Genomic DNA, 15,832 nt, shown 5'->3' with positions numbered 1-15,832 from the left:
AGGGCCCTACGAGAGGTTGATTGTGAGGCTACAGTGCAGAGAATCAGGTCTGAATCTGTAAATAGGTTACTCCAACAGCTGGAATCTCATGCCTGGTATTCTCTGGAAACATCTGTCCCATTTTATTGAAAAATATTGTAAAGTGAATCTTAGCGTTACAGGTACAGTTGTGCAGATGACTGATTTTTTTATTTTATTTTATTTTTGTTTGCTGACTGAATCAAAAGTTGAACGCTTTGTTTCAGGGCGAGCTCACTATTTGGTTCAACCAAAACATTTTGTTTCAGATTTTTTAACAGTGTAAATAAAAACTGAAGTAAAAATTCAAAACAGCCATTTCATTTGGAAAATGTGGAAACAAAATATAATTTTTTTCAGATTTTGTTTTGGGTTTTTTTGACTGAAAAGAATCGGCAAATTTGTCACAAATGTACAAGATGTTTTCGTCAACCTGAGTCTGGATTCAGCTGAAAACCCCACCCAACTCTAGCTACAAGAGCTAGAAAACACTCTAATCACTCTAACAGAAAACATAGGGCTGGATCCTTGGCTGATGTAAGTCAGGGTAACTCTACTGAAGTCAATGCACCTAAGCTGATTTACATGGGCTGGGAGCTGGCTCATAATTTATCAGCTGTCATCCATCTCCAAAGCCAGTAGAATGTTGAACAGTCAGAATGAGTGGAATGTTATAGGGGAAGATTGTGTGCAGTTTGCATGTCTAGCTTAGTATTTTATTTTGCGCTGCTCTTTTCACTTACATCTCTCCAAGGCCCCTTTGGAAGCAGAGCGCAAGGGTTTCTCCCCATTCAGATATATAGCACTAAGTAACATTCTTGTAAATGAAGTACTGGACCCATATTACCACTGTCTGTTGATCCCTCCTCTACAGTCAGTCCCCGCACCTCTTCTGACACACAGGACCACAGTTTCTCACAAAATATGCTCACAAAACATATATGCAATGCAAACAGTATGTTCATAATCAGCATCAGTATCCTTCAATCCATACAATTATTCAGAACAGAGATGCAAACAATACTGTGCATTGCTATAATGCCTTTCATCTGATCTCAAAGTACTTAATGTGCGTTAATTATCTCTTACACAAATGCCTATTTGTGCCCCCGGAAAGGTGGCGTTTTCATGTGCAGTGGGAGCATGTACATGTTACCCAGGAACAATTTAGGAAATAATGTTTGAAAGATTGCCCTAGGCTGTCTTCCTAGAAGATCAGTGAGTACAAAACATTGAAAAGAGTAACAGTCACAGTAATGCCATCAGGGTCAGTTCCAACAGCATACATACTCATTACTGCACCTCTGCCAGTTCTGACTGCTGCAAAGCTTATGGATAGCTTAGTGTTGGCATTTTCTCATCAGTTTGGATGAGAGTAAGCCATAACAGTGTTGCAGACTCAATCTGCCTCTGTACCAGGAGAAAAATATTTGTGTAATAAAATAGGCACACCTCAGGGACCCCCCTGAAATATCTTAAAAGTCAGTGGTGGTTAGTGCTGCAAAACCTGTAATGACCCATTATAGTTAATTTACTACTATCCAGCATTCATCTTCCCTGATTTTGGTGCCATTCATTTGTGCGTGTGCATATTTACATATACTCTGCTAAGTTATAAGGTTTGGGCCAAATTCTACAATTACAGCCATACAACCCTGTTGAAGTCACTGGGGTTGCATGGATGTAACAGAGGGCAGAATTTGCAAGATTATATATCTTACATTCTGACACGTAACCCAGAACAAAGGATGGGTCAACATTCATGCAGCCCTGTGGAGTTTGCTAACTACACAATGATCTACATCATCACTTTATCTTATTTTCTCTGAAACAGATGTGGATGTTCCCCATGTTTATCCCCCCCTCCTTCTCCTTCCAACCTTGCTGCTGGCTCGCTAACAGATACATGCTGAAATAACTATGCATCACATATGCTCAGCTGTATGAATGCTGGTGTTGGTGATCCAGCTGGGGAGCATATACACACAACAGAATTAGGAATCCTCATTTTTTTCCTCCAATGTTCTCATTTCATTCATCTCTCAGATTACATTTCTGCTATTCCCCTCCCTCCATCCCCCTCACCCCTTTCTGTAAGCAGATGGGCTACGCACTGATGAGATAATACTAGGTGCAATTCCAAGCAATCATTTTAAAAAACATCTGGGTTTTTTGCGTAACTTATGTCCAGCTCACACTGTTTCAGGCAATACATGGATCAGGATTCTGGATCATGTGTAAATAATCAGAGTGAGAAAGCGGGACCATATGCATGTGGTGGGGAGGGTATATCAGCATTTGTCCACTGATAATTTTTAATTTAGATCTTTATGTATTTGTGTAGATGCATTTAGAGTCAACTGGTTTAAATCTGCGTAGCTCTGATTACAGTGGAACTAATCCAATTTACAGCAGATCAGGATCTAACCTTGAGATTTTATATGAATGCATTTTGCAGCTTCCCAAATTAGTAGGACTAGCATCTAAGTTTTAATCTATGCTTGCTATCTGTGTGGCATTTAAGATATAAAGGAGTATAAATGCTAAAATAATTATTAAGCCTATCTGGGATTTCTTCTATGTCCATTTGTAAAAAAAAAAATCCATTAATACATTTCCTATTCCCTTCAATGTACTGGTTGGTGTGTGGGAAGGAATCTATTAATGGGAACAATTATTTTGAAAAGCTAAGCAAGTGTAATTACAGATCCTGTAAATCAAATAATTTCTGTCTGTTTGTTTGCCAAATGAGACCAGTGGTTCCTGGATGAGAAAAACAACAAGAAAGTATTTAAAGGTTAAAAATAGCCTTTGCTTTGAATTTTTTAAAGCCATGTGTGTGGGAGTGTTAACTACAGGGTTTTATTTAATGGATTTTTGGTTTTTTTGCTAATGGAGACAGAATTTAATCAGTGAATCTTGTACAAAATGTGGTTTTGGCTACAAGAATTAATAGTTTGAATATTTCATGACATAACTTTATTTTGAATAGGTGTAAGTATACATTTCTGTACTTGGAATAGCTTGTTAAATAGCTGTTTTTGCAGACTGGCCTTTGAATTTCTGGTTCTCCATAGGAATGTGAATGTAGGTCTGTTGTAAAACTTCACACACACATATACACACCCTGTGCCCACTATCAGACTGACAGGCTGGTGGCAAGTAAACATTTATTAACACTGGACCATCCCAAAACTAGTGGATTCAAACTAGAAAATATCTTATGGATAGAAAAGTTCAGGACATGTCAAATTAATGTGTGCAATCTGATTTGGCCAGAAGTAACAAAAGTGTTTAGTTTTGATTACAGTCTGTAATACTGTAGCATTTTTTTTATTGTACAGGATGACACAAAAGTGATAGGATGTAATCTGCAGCACATCCACTATCTCAGAAAGTGTTCCTATTTGTGGGCTAGATTGGACACACACAATCTGCCTTGTTAAGGGACAATGCAGAGGTGCACTGCCTCAGAAACACAATTTATTTTCTGCTCCTCTGTTTTACTCCTGGTGGATAGCAATATGCTACTTGTCCTGACCAGTGGCAGATTACAACCCTCCCTCCCCGACTCATCCCAATTCAGCTGCCCTGACAATGCACTGAGAAAGGCAGAGCCCAGGTTCTGACCACTCTCTTGTCCATTTGCTCGAGGGGAGAAATGTAGCTGGTGCACAGTGCCCTGCTTACTTTACACATCTGCACCCAAGGTCTGGGGAGGCCACACAGGACCATGTGGCGGGAGGGGAGATGGTCTGAGGTGAGGTTTTTTTTTAAATATCCTTGGCATGTAGCTCCTCCTCTCTCTGTATGTAATTGTCTAATGGATGCAAAGTTTACTTGGTAAGAGAAAAGATGCTCACTTCATACTACAGCATTTACAGCCACTCTACATTATCCAGTCCACACACCATCAGGCACAAGAGTACAGTCTGCTCCTGGAAGAGCTCAAAGTGCCTTGAATGTCAGCAACAAAGGGAGCTGAGGCTGTTGTAAAGTGGAAACGGGGATGGGGCATGGAGTTAAGCACCTTTGGTAGAGGTTTGTTTAATATTTCAAAATAAGCTACTGGATTTGCAATCAGTTTGGCAGTGGAATCTTATAACCAAACAGCTGACTCTTATGAAAATCTTTGTATGTCTGAACAAGAAGCGTTTTACCTCTCAAGCAGGAAGCCTAATGCAGAGCTTACACAGTGATATATTTTCAGTCATGTGGCCAGGACAATAAACATGTATCTTTTGATCCATGTGGCAGTAGTGCATGAGCTGTAGTTTTGTGCAGGGCTGGAATGAGATGCAAATCTGTTAGAAGTGAGTCTGTGCTCCTGGACTGCTTCCGCACATCCTAAATTCATCAAGTTGAGACCAGAGGATTTCAAATAAATGTCTAAAGAACCCATAAAAAGTATCCAGCTAGCATGATGGCTTAAGTCCTAATGTTAAAACATTGTCTATATTGTATGAAACATTTTTGTCCCAGGATCTATAAATTAAATATCTTTTGCAAATATAAATGTATCTATCTACTACCTCTCTACTTCATACTATATGAATGAATGCAGAAATATCTGTCCTGGGACAGTTAAGGGCCTTGCTAGAATTTTAAAACATTATTTTAAATGATCTATTAATTGCCATAGTGCTCAAATTGAGATAATATCCTCTGGGTATTAAGTAGCACTGGTTCCTTTATATCTCCTTGCCTTAGAATGTTATGCAGCTAACTGCAGCAGAACATTATTTCATAGACTGCCTCTGTTTACAAATCAAAGTGCCTATCTTAAGCACAGTTTGCTGAAATACAGTGCTGTTATTAGGAAATGTGAGTGGGCTGAAGTGGGGATCCCTGTAGAGTTAACTTGGCAGCATTGGAGATCCTGGCTCAACCTGATATTAAAAGTGAGTCATCAGTTTACCCACACAGCAGGCCCTCACTTTGTACTTCTCACTGTGAGCAACTCAGCAGAGGGCCAGAAGATTTAGGGTTAGCTTCTATAATTAATAGCCCACTGAAAGGGACTCCTTGTTAAGGAAGGCTTGTTTCACTCTTGTATTTTTGTTCTTCAGTGTTAGCCTTTGATAAATAACAAAAGCACAAGTCAAATCTACCACCTGGAAGGTTAGTTTACAATACTTGTTAGTCATCTGATCCAGACTGCCTCATTTCTACTCCAGGTCTAAGGCTTTGGAACTGTCTCAGTTCACTCAAAAGCTATTTTTATATCTGCTAGGAACTGTTTGCAGTGCCAAGCTTTCATTTTCATCAGCTCTGTACTGGCTTGTTTTCCCAAGAAAATCCATGAACTGTCCTAGGCTCACATGGGCCTCTATCAGGAAGCACTTTGGTATTCACCACTCTTTGGTAAGTAGGGGAATAGCAGAATCATAGAAATTAGAGATGCAAAAGCAATACCAAGTTAACTAGTATATCACTCTCCTAGGACAGGATATAGTACATATTCCAGTGCTTTGTCCAGTCTAATTTTTAAATGTCTCAGCCATCTGGACTTGTACCATTGCCTTCCAGGGATATCTATCCATGTTGGTTGTTTTGAAAGTAGCACCTAGCACTGTGGTATCTAAGCGCTGTCCAGACCATTACACTGAATAGAATGTTTCACACTTTAACAGGATGAGGAAGTTTTCCCATACTCTAAATTTTCCTTTCCTTAACATCATCTAATTAATCATAATTATACCCTTTTGTACTATTGTAGGAATCTCTTCTGCCTCTTTTACAGTCTTAAAATCTTGTATGAGATTTCCAGGCCCCTCAGTCTTCACTAATCCAAGCTACTGGGTACATATTTTGTTCTGTTTGCTCCAAAGCCACCCTCCCCTGCCCCCAACTCTTATTTTTTATTCTCTGTGACCCTGATTTGCAAAAGAACATAAGCATGTTCTTAAACGCATGCTTAAGTTCCATTGACTTCAGTGCATGTGCTTAAGTACCCTTCCTGAATAGGGATGCTTTCCTGCACTGGGACCTGTATTTCCACCATGAGCTCTAAGGAGACCAGAACTGAATAAAATATTTCAGCCATGATCTCACTGGATTCATGTTGCAGTAATGGGAAAACAGAGTTACAGGGACTACCACCAAGCTTATGAAATCTAGCAAGTGGGTGCCACAAAAGTTCTAAGCATATACAAATGCAACTGGGGAAGTTTAACCCCAGAATGTAGTTTTGCACATGCCTTTTACTTTGTTCTCTTGTGAATATATAGGGGTTCTTCCAAACCTCCTCTCTTGATTTGTGTCAAGATCCATCAGTTTTACAAACTTTTCTCAGTATGTTATCCTATACTTGTGTGTGTTTATAACAGTCTCATTTCCAATTCTTCGATGCAGTACTGTTAATTACAACATATAATCTCCCTCTCTTGCAATGTCATACCTATTACTCTAAATGCACACCATTCAGTCACATGCATATGCCAGATTTCAGTTTTGTGAGTGTTCAAAGTATTCATTTCCCCCCTGAAAACAAAACACAAATATAGGGAAGAAGAAATCAAAAAATGTACAAAATCTATAGAAAACATAGCTATGAGAGACAGGAATGGAAGGGAAAATTTAAGCCACTCTGAGCTGCACATGATAGATGGTCAAATGAGCTTTATTATGAAAAGGAGAATGGCTTATGTCAAGTGCCTCTTCACCCTGTAATGATACTGTGGAATATGATCACTTGTCTTGAATAGTCTTCATCCTAACAGCTACATTCTTGAACTTATAAACACTATTAATTGTGTCAAACATGGAATTTGAATCCAGCAGCCCCTTTCTACATTTAAACTGAATGGGTCTCATAAATTGCTGGTGTAAAATCTATTGGAAACAGTGGAGTTATATGCCAGACAGGAATTCAGTGCAATATTTAAAAATGGTGGTACTGAAGATTTTTGCCTATAGATAATGCAAGATTTTTTATGCCTGCAAGGATCCTCATCACTCTTGTATTGTTCGTGTTTGCAAATCTTCTGTGTTTGGACTCTTCATTCTAAGCCTCCATTTTACACATTTTGGACCAGACTTTGACTGACCCTGTGCAGGTGGCACAAGGGCATGGCACAATGAGGCTGGGGAATGCAGATATAATGGGAGTGACTGGAAGGACGAAGTGAGGCTGAATCCCTGGTATCTGTTCCCTGCTTTGGACAGCAAAATTAACTTTCCAAAAGCCTATTCCCATTGATGCTAATTTGTGTGCCTCACTCTTACTGCTCACTGGAGCTTTTGCTTGCAAAGGCTCATATCATATTGCCTCTATATAAATCCACAGTATGACCACATCTTGAATACTGCGTGCAGATCTAAAAAAATATATTGGAATTGGAAAAGGTTCAGAAAAGGGCAACAAAAATGATTAGGGGTATAGAATGGCTTCCGTGTGCTGAGAGATTAATAAAACTGGGACTTTTCAGTTTGGAAATGAGATGACTGGGGAGGGGGGCGCGGATTTGATAGTGGTCTATAAAATCATGACTGATGTGGAGAAAGTAAATAAGGAAGTGTTATTTATCCTTCTCAGAACACAAGAACTGGGGGTCACCAAATGAAATTAATAGGCAGCAGGTTTAAAACAAACAAAAGGAAGTATTTTTTCACACAACACACAGTCAACCTGTGGAACTCCTTGCCAGAAGATGTTGTTAAGGCCAAGATTATAACTGGATTCAAAAAAGAACTAGATAAGTTCACTGAGAATAGGTCCATCATGGCAATTAGCCAGGATAGGCAGGGATGGTGCCCCTAACCTGTGTTTGCCAGAAGCTGGGAATGGGTTATAGGGGATGGATCACTTGATGATTATCTGTTCTGTTCATTCCCTCTGGGAAACCTGGCATTGGCCACTGTCAGAAGACAGGATACTGGGCTAGATGGACCTTTGGTCTGATCCAGTATGGCCATTATTCTGTTCTTACGACAGACTGGAAATGGTTGGACGAAATTTTCTGAAGTTTTTTTATTTATCAAAATCCTTCTAGTCTGAATAACTTAACTGGGCACTGGGGAACTCCACCAAGGGGCTGAAGAAGGAAGCATTCCCCAATCCAGGTTGTAGAGTAGCAGTGGAGATGCAGATCTATGGCTGCTAATCCTAGTGGTAGGAATAGTCCTTGACTATCACATCCCCTCTCCCATGATATGGAAAGATTCTGTGTTCTGTGCAGTAGCCTCACATCTGCCCCACCACCCCAGCCCACCCCTGCCTCATCCCTACTCTCTCTATAATGACAGCAGGCAGGGAGCATCTTAAAGAGCTAGATTCTGCTCTAAGCAGGAGTTGAACACCCCTTATGTGGTCCTTCTATATGCAGACTCCCCTTGCATAGCAGAACTATCCAAGGTTCCACTGCCTGAAAGCCTCTACAACTGGGAAGGAGGAGGCAGGATTTTCCTCAATGGTGCTAATTCTGATACAATGGTCAAAATGGGGAGACCTGCCCAAAGCAAATCCTAAAACTGATTCTTCGCTACGTGAATTCCACTGTTTGAATTGAAAAAGCAAACAGATTTTGGCAGTGACCCAAACTGAGTTAGACATTATGTGATGCCAAAAAAAATCCCATGTAAGTTTTGGTACGGAGTCTATGTGCAGTGCACAAGAGAGGGTAATGTAGTTCTAATGGAAGAGATGTGAAATGTGTCAGGAAAGGAACCATTTTACCAAAGTAGGCAGGAATATGCACATGTTATGGAAGCTATTACTACAATCCTGGACCCCAAGGTGCAGCCTGAGTGGATGGGATGTACACTGGGGCTCTCCACTTGACCGGGGAAAGATGTCCTCCCCAAATACCCATGCTTCTCTATGACAATTGCAGTAGCTCCTGTAACCAGTGCACTCCTGTTCCAAAGGGAAGAATGGCTTGTGTCATAACCCTCTAGCCCACTTCTCCCTGCCTCTCAGAGTCCCCGTGCACTGAGTTGCTGAGAATCCCCATGGGTTAGGCCAAGAATGGTACAGACTACTAACACTCCAGAAGAAAATGAGACCTTGGTGGGATGATGGATATCTCCGTATCTTGGAACGGAATACACTAAAATAATAAGCACTTATATAGTGCTCTACATTTTCAAGCATCAACTTATGAATATAAAAACACTCTGACCAGGGAATGTAGTTCACAGCCTAAAATGATGATTAACTTTAATCCAAATGCCTTTTGTTCATGAAAAGTACTAGTACCAAACTATGCATAAAACATCAGTGATATTAGTGGTTCAGCTAAAAGCAATAAAACTAAATGAGTTAATAGATTTCCAAAACTTTCTGAATGCCAGCTGTAGGCAATTTTATTTGTGTGAAAAGTTAATTTGGCAAATGGAAGCCGGTTACTGTTAAGATTCTGACACCTTTCTGTATGTTCAGCAGTAGCTTAGCCTTGAAATTAAAGAGACTACCCACACGGTAAAGTACTGCTCAGCGTGTGTAAGGCGAACACAATCTAGCCCACAGTAAATACCCATCTCATATATGGTGCATCCAACAATCCTTTATCTCAAAAGTTATCCAGAAAAGAAGATGGAACTATTTGAGACACATGTTAAGAATGAAACTAGTGTCTGCTATGGGAGGCGTGCCATTGGGCAGCCAGAACATGCAAAAGGAGCAGACCAAAAGAATCCCTCCTAAAGACGCCTCTCAGAGAGGGAAAACTTATGTGACTTAACAACATAGCAGACAAGTAAAGAGCAGCTCAGGCTAGACAGAGATGATGGAACCTTGTCTGTGCCCTAACTGACCTCTGACTGGGAAGAAATCAGATATATAATAAATACCCATAGGAGTAAAATATTAAGATAAAAACATACTACATAGAAAAAGAAAAGCAAGCTGACATAAAAAAGGGTTGGGAGACCAAGAACAGGGAAACACTAACTACAGATTATTGTATAATGCAAAATAAAAGCTGTGGAAGAGATTAAACCAACGGTTCTCAAACTGTGGGTTGAGACCCCAAAGTGGGTCACGACCCCCTTTGAATGGGGGTTGCCAGGGATGGCTTAGGCTTGCTGGGGCCCAGGGCTGAAGCCTGAGACCCACTGCCCAGAGCCGAAGTCAAAGCCTGAGGGCGGCGGGGCTCAGGTTGCAGACCCCCTGCTTGGGGCTGAAGCCCTGGAGCTTCAGCTTTGGCTTCTTGCCCAGAGCAGTGAGGCTCAGGCTTTGCCCCCCCATCTCACCTGGGGCAGTGAGGCTTGGGCAGGCTCAGGCTTCAGTCCCCCCTCCTGGGGTGATGAAGTATTTTTTGTTGTCAGAAGGGGGCTCATGGTGCAGTGAAGTTTGAGAACCCCTGGATGAAACTATAGAGTGCAGTGGCTGTTTTACCAAAATACAAAAGCCTATGGAGGAGTAATCCACAAACCAGTGGACTATGGAGATCTTAGCCAATTTCTGTCCTTACTTAGACCTCTGATTCAGGACAGCACTTATGTGTGTGCTTCAAGTTCAACACATGCTTAGAAGTGTTCCTGAACTGGGGCATTATACTGGGGACATGCAATCATGTTAAAATCAGTAGAGTTGCATAGGGTATAAGCCAGGTCACCATTTGGCCAGGCATATCACAACTAAAGAACAGAATAAATAGGAGTAGGTGAAACAAAGGCTATGTCTACGTTTGAGCTGGGAGGTCTGATTCCCAGCTCATGTAGGCATACCCGTGCTAGCTGTGCTTGAGCTAGCATGCTAACAGTAGAAATGTAGCTGGTGGAGCATGGGTAGTGGCTCACTTTGGCCACCTGAGTATGTACCCATTGGATCCAGGCAGCCGTGTACTCGGGCAGCTCGCCCAAGCTGCTGCCTGTGCTACCCTGCTAGTTTTAGAGTATTCATTTGATCACGTCTAACATGAGCTGGAAATGATACCTCCCACCTCACATGTAGACATAGCTAAAGTGGCAAAGGAATTTAATAGACTAACCTGAACACCAGGCTATGACGGAGCAAACACCAGAGTTCTCTGATAGTTCTAATTAACAATTCTGGCACTCATCAGGAGGAATATTCAATCACCATTTCTCTTTAGAAGTATAAACAGATGGGAAGCCACCCTACAAGCCAAAGAACATGTCTTCTGAGAGTAAGTCTATGGCATTCTGTAGAATAAAACACTTTTCCTGTTTACAGGTTTTTTTGTAACAGTTTTAGTGTCAACGTTCTGACATATCCATACAGTACTAACCGTTATACACTGCAAACACTTTAACAGGAATGTATGCATAGTGAATGCCAGAGCCTGATGCCAATGCTCAGGTTTACCTCAGTTGACTTTTACCTGAGTAAAGATGTCAGGAATTGGCCCTCTGAGATCCACATGAGAATCAACAGTTTGTTTTCTGCTTTTCTTCAACTTGCGGTTTGGAGGAAAGGGATAGCTTCTCTTCACATTCAAAAGCTCGTTATTGGTAGGGTGACGATATTTTCCTGTGCTGAATATGGGACACCTGGTAAAATTACTTGTATTTAAGCAAGTTCAATGGCAATAAATCAGAACTATGCAGTACAAACATTCAAATTAACATCAAGTTGACTGAGCCCCTGTTAAAAATAAATACTGCATAGTTGGAGTATTTTTATTTATCTTCTTATCTTTTAAGGCTTTAGGGTTTACACAGGGAGAGGTGACACACACACACACTCCCATACAGCCCTCTCACACAGGGGGGATGACTGACTGGCCTGACTCTCCCTGCCCGGCACTCTGCCTTCCATGCCGATCTGGTACCTCTCCTGGTACCTGGCGCTGTGTCTTCCCAAGACAACACATGTGGGGAGCACGCAGGGTCATGTATCCCCCCCGCTCCTGATTTCTGCCAGAGTTCAAGCCAGAATGTGGCCAGCAGCAGCCTTTTGGCACTGTAAGGGAGGGAAGGGACAGGAGCTGCAGGGGAGGAGGAGGGAGAAGGGATGACCTGGCCCATATCTTTGCAGAGCTCATCTCATCTCCTCCCTCCCCTGTGGCTGGAAGCAGTTTGGCCCTTCTTGCCTGCACAGTTTCGAAAGGCAGTTAATACCTCCAGTCTGCTGCTGGCCATGGAGATAACCCAGCTGCCTCCTGTTCCCTGGCTACAGCGTGGGCAGGAAGAGGTTAAGTCCTAAGGCTGCATTGTGCACCAGGGCCCAGGGAACCTGACTGCAGGGGCTTCAGCCAACCTGTCCAGAGAGGTGGCTCAGCAGGGGAGAGTGCCTAGGGGATGGAGCAGCCCTGTACTCCCTGGGGGCAGGACCCAGGGCTGGGCAGGGGGTGGGTGAAGAGGGTGCTAAGCCCCTGCCCCAGAGGCTGCTGTGGAGCCTGCAGGTTGGGGCACAAATAAGTTGGAAATCACTTTCCCCCCACCCCACTCCAGAGCTTAGTGAGGGGCGGAGAGGCTTCCCGTGCCAGCGCTGTGTGGGGCTTTGGCACATGCAGGGCTTGGCTCCTCCTGGCCAGTGCCCCGGGCCGGATGGTCTTGGGCTTTCCTGGGGCGCTTGCTCAGCCAGAGGCAGTGGGGGAAGGAAGGAGCCTGCGGTTCAGGCTGTTGGTGAACTAAGCACTCCGACCAGGGGCTGGTTCTCTGCAAAGAGCCGGGAGCTGGACGCGCCCTGCCAGGGGTGGGGGAGGGAAATATGAAGGAGCAGCGGGGCTTGGTGGGGTGTGAAGGGGCAAAGCAGGGAGAGGACAGTGAGAGGAGGAGCATGTAAAGGGCCAATGGGTGGGCAGCAGAGGAGACACATAACCACATGCCTGCACTCACCAGCCATCACAGCTCGCAGCCAGTTCCAGCCAGAAACAGAAGTGGGGAGAGGTGGGGCCCTGCTGGACAAGAGCTGGTACGCAACAGGGGCTCTGCTGGCAGACCAGCAGGGGGAGCGGCCAGCCCTGTGTGCTACATCTTCACATCCATACCAGCTTTGCACATCCATCCCCATTGTCGGCCATGGACCCCCCCCACACACACTCATTGCTGGTGGGCAGGTGGCTAGCGAGCAGGGATCCGGCCAGCAGCAGGACCCATCAGTACTGATGGGGGGGGGGAAGAGAGAAAATATGGGACAATTTGCCTATTTTAAAGACAAAGTCGGGACACCTGCAGGAGGGCTTAAATATGGGACTGTCTCTTTAAAAATGGGACATCTGGTCACCCTAGTTATTGGGTTAGGCATGAGGATGTGTTCCCTGGCCTCACTTCAGCTGGAATTCTGGAGTGAAATCCTGGCCTCATTGAAGTCAATGATAAAACTCTCATTGGCTTCATTAGGGACAGGATTTCATCCCGGGAAGCTAATTGTGCTAAAAAAGCCAAGATAAAGGCAAAGATGGCGCAATCTAAGCTCCATAGATCTCATGGTCGGCTGGAGGAGCTTGTTTTATGTTTATTTTCTTTTTATTGCCCAATACTCTATTTAAATATGTGAAGTCTGTTTCTGAACTGTAACATGGGTCATAATTCTTCTCTGCCTCTGCACCAGTCAAACCCCTTCTCCTTCAAATCCTCCCTCAAAACTCATTACTTCCTTTAAGCTTTCTGTGACTATTCTCTCCTCTGTTGCCATCTATCCACTTTCTCATGCCTGCCTGCAGTAAAATAAATGTTTTGATATGAATTCTTATCTCTTCTCCTTAATCCATTTAATTTTGATGGTAGTAACACCTTAGGCAGCAACCTTGGCACTTACTTATAAAAGTACCTAGTTACTTTTATAAGTATGTAAATTTATGTGCACTAATCAGGGATGTAAATATCGTTTAAAAAGTTAACCGTTTAAACAATTAAAATTATATCAGTTAACCAGTTAATCGATTAAAGGGAGAGAGGCTGGGGTTGCTCTGGCCAGCTGGTGTGGCTGGGGCTGGAGTCTGCCAGTGTGGCTCGCAATGGGGGTTGGCCAGTGTGGGTTGGGGCTGGGGTCACTCTGGCCAGCCAGCGTGGCTCGGGGCTGGGGTTGCTCCAGCCAGCCCAGGGCTGGGGGCTAACTGTTAGGGTGAGTTAACCCGTACGACTAATGCTTACTGATTAACCGGTTAACTGGTTAATATTTTACAACCTTAGCACTAATTAGCGTAGAGAGCAGAATAAAAATCAGCCTAAAGTTTAGTTAAACCCCAGTTTTTCTGAAGGCTTCATCATCATCAGATGTAACTTGATCTATGAATATTTATATATAACAACAACTATTCATTGCACTCTTGGGGCCAGATTCTCAGCTGGTAAAAATTGGCACCACTCCATTGATGGTAATGGAACTATGCTACTTTATATCAACTGAGGATCTGGTCCTTGCATTTTAGAAGACGTTATCTCTCTCACACACCATGACCTAGGAAGTCACTGTCTAGCCTTACAGGATATACGTGTGAGATAAAAGCAATGTGCAAGTGAATGGAGAATATTTGGAAGTGGGTTTTTGTTCTTGTCCTTCAGTGTGGACTTTTAAAGTTTCACAATGTTAGGAAGATGTGATGCAAAGGTAGTTTTAATATTATGAAGACTGGTGCTTCTCCCTCACCGTCAATGATTGTATGTTACTTTATCAAGATAGATCCAACCCAGCAACTCAAATCAGTTATCAGTGATTATTCTAAATAATTATATCAATACTGAAGTTGTGGAGCATTTTCTAGTGATATTATTTTAGGATTATCTTAGAATGTTAAGTATTGAATAGCAACTTTGCAAGTAAAATAAAATAAAACCTTGGATAGGATAGCTGGAAATATAAAACACTGAAAAGTAAGGGAGGGAAGGCAAATATTCATTTCATTTCTGACACAGTAAAAAAAAAAAAAAAAAAAAAAAAGCACCACACAACCAATGTCCCCATCTATCTCCACCAACACAAACAAGATTTGTTTATGCCCCCGTAACCACTATCATTACATAACCTCTATCAAGATGACCTCACCAGTGGGAATGAAGGGAAGTGTGTTATAAGGCTGTAGAGTGTATAAGGCTGTACCCTGTACAGAGCCTAGTGGCACTGGAACCAGGGGGCCCAAGAGGGCATGCCCCCCCTCATTTTAACAAAAGAAACATATGCGCTCTCTGTGGGATATTTAAGTATTAATTCCTCCACTGCTTTGGCCTAGGCCCTCCCATTTCTACAAAGGTTCCAGAGCCTGAAAGGCCATTGTCCCTCCCATCCCCACCTTTAAAGCCTTGGCTGGCACTCAGGTCCTGCTCTGCATTGAGCCACATGTAGCAGTTGGGTCCTCACCTGTGAGCTACCGAAACTGCAGCAGAAGCTCCTCTTAGTGCCGGGGACCCGTCATCTGAGGGCTGGTCAGCAGGGAGAGTAAGGTAAGGAGAGAGTGAGTGAGTGGGGGGGGAGGGAGAGTGCAGGGACTCCGGAAGGTGAAGCTGGTGGGAGGGGCAAGGGATCTAGTAGAGTGAGAAGGTGGGGCTGGGGCTCCAGTAGGAGGTACTTGGAGGGAGCAGGGCCTCTGGGATGCTCCCGGGCTCCAGGAGGATGAAGCTGGTGGGAGGGGTAGAGACTCTGGTAGGGTGTGACTGGGGGAGAGGGGCTGGGCTCTGGGAGGGTCAGATTGTTGCAGTCCTTCTGGCACCCATGACAGTAACAATTCTCTTCCTACTGAGCGGCTATACCTCTCCTAGCATTATCTCTGGTATTAGGGATCTGAAGACTGTCCTTCAATCTGTGCTGCTGTTACCCAGGTCAGTTTCTTCTGGATCCTTCACATCTTCTATGCCTTCAGATCGTAGGCAGAGGCCTGTGTATTGCTGTGTATACTGGCTGCTTTATGAACAATAATAATATTGTGCTGGGTTAAAATACATTAAATGAACATCTGATGAGAATTTG

General features: G+C 43.2%; 1 long non-coding RNA gene across 1 annotated transcript; it reads right to left on the bottom strand.

Annotated features, from left to right (window-relative positions):
• Positions 1-10,968: 10,968 nt before the first annotated feature.
• LOC120398903 lies at positions 10,969-15,344 on the bottom strand. Its single transcript, XR_005594789.1, has 3 exons — positions 15,227-15,344; positions 11,307-11,460; positions 10,969-11,082 (listed from the first exon to the last, which is right to left on the bottom strand). It is a non-coding gene; the product is annotated as an uncharacterized LOC120398903 (long non-coding RNA).
• Between the last annotated feature and the right edge of the window lie 488 nt (positions 15,345-15,832).

This window comes from Mauremys reevesii, linkage group 2 (assembly GCF_016161935.1).
Source record: "Mauremys reevesii isolate NIE-2019 linkage group 2, ASM1616193v1, whole genome shotgun sequence".
In the NCBI taxonomy this organism is placed as follows: Eukaryota; Metazoa; Chordata; order Testudines; family Geoemydidae; genus Mauremys; species Mauremys reevesii.
This window is presented reverse-complemented; position numbering and strand designations above follow the sequence as displayed.